This window comes from Otolemur garnettii, unplaced genomic scaffold, assembly GCF_000181295.1.
Source record: "Otolemur garnettii isolate 467f Iridium unplaced genomic scaffold, OtoGar3 scaffold00256, whole genome shotgun sequence".
Taxonomy (NCBI): domain Eukaryota; kingdom Metazoa; phylum Chordata; class Mammalia; order Primates; family Galagidae; genus Otolemur; species Otolemur garnettii.
Window position 1 is genome coordinate 596,513 of NW_003852651.1, and position 3,903 is coordinate 600,415.

Consider the following 3,903-nt stretch of genomic DNA (forward strand, 5'->3'; position numbering starts at 1 on the left):
GAGGCTTAGGCAGGATGATTGCCTGAGTCCAGAAGTTCAAGGCTACTGTAAGCTATGATCACACTGCTGCACTCTAGCATGAGTAAAAAAGCAATGACCCTGTCTCAAAAATGAAATGAAACAAAAGCCAAAAAAGACAACCAAAAATCAAAATAGAAATTATTTCTTCATAAGTATCAATTTACTACAAAGGTTACTAAAGCCTCATGCTATTAAAGTGAAAATTTTCATTTCTACTCTATTTTAGAGTTAAAGAGGCTTGAAATATGGTATATAACACTGGAAAAGAAGCTATTTAGGCACTTGGATTTACAGATAAATATCAGCTAATCAAGTTTCTTACTTTATGTAAGCACACAGAAATTCACAAAGTACTATGTAAACAAACATGAATTTACAAAGTACTTGAAAATTATTTCAAATTCATACTCTAAAAACTGTCATCAACATCAGACCATGCTGGCCATAATATAAAATCATTCTCTCTTCTCCTTGTCTCCCTACCCTCTTGCAAAAGCCTCCCAGAATTAACTATTGTATCTAAATGAGTGCTTTAAAAATAAATCCCCTGTAACAATACAAAAATTAATACAGATAACCACAAATACTTTGGAAAATATGATAATGGCCAGTACTAATCTAGAAGACTAAAAGAGAATATAAAAGGAAAAAGAATAGGATTTATCATTTGTCTGAAGGAAGACAGCCTATGTAGCAGTAAGCATATTGTTTTGTGTAAGCATTATTATTAACACTTAGGTAGCTGACGTCAAGAGTTACTGAAAGTAAAATTGTGAACAACCAGTTTTTATTTTCTGAAGTCCCATTTTGGACTAATAACATTATTTTCAAGAGGAGAAAAAAATCCTCAAGACTACACCTTATTTTTATTTCTTTTTTCTTTTATTAGTCATATATACATAGATCATGAATACATTTATGCCTGTGTGGGATTCCATGTGTTGATTTTTTGTACAAATTGGAGTGGTTACATCCAACTAATTATCATAGCTTTTACCTCATTTACTTAATCACTATTTATGGCATTTGTGTTCTATACTTTATAGATTCCATAGGTGTGGTCCCACCGTTTACCTTCCCTCTATCAAACCACCACCCCACTCTTCTCCCATCTCCTTTTCCCATCTCCTATCCTGGGCTATAGTTGTGATTCATCTTTCATATGAAAGTGTGAGTGATTATAAATTGGTTTCATAATAGTACTGAGTACACTGGATTTTTTTTCCATTCCTGAGATACTTTACTAAGGAGAGTATACACTCCAATTTGTACAAATAATCAACACATTGGATCTCACAAAGGAATAAATGTATTCATGATCTATGTATATATGACTTAATAAAAAAAGAAACCTCTTTAAAAAAAGATTTTCCAGCTCCATCCATGTAAACATAAAAGAGGTGAAGGCTCCATCTTTTTTAATGCTGCATAATATTCCATGGTATACATATATGACAATTTATTAATCCATTCATAGGTTGATGGGCATTTGGGCTTCTTCCATGACTTGGCAATTATGAATTGAGCTACAATGAACAATCTGGTGCAAATATACAATTTAGAAAGTGCTGCATTGGTCCCATTGAAATTACAGAAAATATGTTTAATATGTAGTAAATAGATTAAGACAGCAAATGAAATAAATATATGTTCTAACATCCCTTATCAATCCAAGTTCATAGACACAACAGGAAAAATAGATACAGACACAAGCATATAGGCCTACGGAGGAAAAGACAGACCATGATACATGTAGAAACTATTTCAAAATGCTACAAACTCAGGTGGCAGATAGGGATAGCAGAAGAGTATCATGGCCAATTAAAAGGATGAGGAGTTGACTAGAATGCTTACTAAACTTGACTACACAATATGTCTCCTATCTGTCTCTTCCACTTTATCTCAGAACACTCCCCTGCTTACTGTACTTCTTTTGCTTTCTTGAATGTCACCACCACATAAGTCTTTCTCTGACCCCTGTACATTTGTTTAGGGTCTATTTCCCCCCATGGCAATGTGTACCACAAAAACAGAGATTTTAATTTAATTCAATGCTCAGTAGATATTCAAAGAATGGAAGAATGAATTGGTCAAAGTACCAAAGAAGAAACAGTCATGCAGTTCTGTCCCATACCTATCCCCTTCCACACCAAAGAAAAGACAGTAGAGGCATGTGTCCTCCTAACCTCCAATAGAGGAAAAGGTTTGTGGTCAAGAAAAAGGCATCATAAGAGACAAATAGCAATATATAGTGCCAGGAAGCATATCCCATGCCTTTCTCGCAATTACTGAAGGAAATCACAGCAATTATATATAACATAGGAGTAAAAAAAAATACATATATATATATGAAATATATAATACATAACATGTTACATATATATTAAATACATAATATATATTTAATTTTTTAGTTAAATTGTAAACACATAGAGCATGTATACATTAATGCATTTATGGGGTACAATGTGCTGATTTCACATAGAATTAGTAACAATTACAATTACATCACACTGGTTAATATATACCTCATCTCGTTTACTTAATTATTGTATAGAGTATTAGTATAAAGACATTTATACTCTATACTAATAGATCCGACATGTACTCTTGCATTATGCACCATAGGTGTGATCCCATCATTCACTCTCCTTCGATCTGACCTCCCCCTCTTATTCCATCCTCCCCTTCATCTTGGGCTATAGTTGTGATCTATTCTTCATATGAAAGTGTGAGTGATTGTAAATTGGTTTCATAATAGTACTGAGTACGTTAGATATTTTTTCTTCCTTTTTAGACATACTTTACTAAGTAGGATATGTTGCAGCTTCTACCATGTAAATGTAAAAGAGGTAAAGTCTACAGATTTTTTTAATATTCCATGGTACATATATACCACAATTTACTGATCCATTCATGGGTTGATGGACACTTGGGCTTCTTCCAAGACTTAGCTATTATACATTTAGTTGAAATGAACAATCTGGTGCAAATATCTTTGTTATAAAGTGAATTTTTTGTCTTTTGGATATACACCTAGTAGAGGAATTGCAGGATCAAATGGCAGGTCTACTTTAGATCTCTGAATATTCTCCATACTTCTTTCCAAAAGGTGCGTATTACCTTGCACCCCCACCACCAATGCAAAAGTGTTCCTTTTCTCCATATCCATGCCAACATCTGTAGTTTTGGGATTTTGTGATGTGGACTAATCTTACTAGAGTTAGATGGTATCTAAAAGTGGTTTTGATTTGTATTCCTCTGATGATTAAAGATGATGAGCATTTTTTCATGTGTCTGTAGGCCATGTGCCTATCATCTTCAGAAAAGCTTCTGTTCAAGTCCCTTGTCCACAATGAAATGGGATCATCTGTTCTTTTCTTATTAAGATTGAGTTCACTATGGATTCTGGTAATCAAACCTTTGTCAGAAGCTTAACCTGCAAATATCCTCTCCCATTCTGAGGGCTGTCTGCTTGCTTTATTTATTATGTTCTTGGCTGTGCAGAAGCTTTTTAGTTTGATCAGATCCCAGTAATGTATTTTTGGTGTTGTTTCAACTGCCTGGAGGTCCTCCACATAAAGTATTCTCACAGGCCAATTTCTTCAAGTGTTTCTCTTGCACTCTTTCCAAGAATCTTTATAGTTTCATGTCTTAAGTTTAAATGTTTTATCCAGTGAGAGTCAATTTTTGTTAATGGTGAAAGGTGTAGGTCCAATTTCAGTCTTCTACAAATTGCCAGCCAATTCTCCCAGCACCATTTGTTAAATAGGGAATCTTTCCCCCATTCATATTTTTGATATGCTTATCAAAGATCAAATGACGATAAGCATATGGGTTCATCTCTTGGTTCTCTATTCTGTTTGATACATCTACCTCTCT

At 34.0% G+C, this 3,903-nt stretch overlaps 1 protein-coding gene across 1 annotated transcript in view; it reads right to left on the reverse strand.

Moving 5' to 3' along the window:
• Window positions 1-3,903, reverse strand: part of WNK3 (WNK lysine deficient protein kinase 3) — a 262,648-nt gene that overhangs the window by 46,729 nt on the left and 212,016 nt on the right. The window lies entirely within an intron of this gene.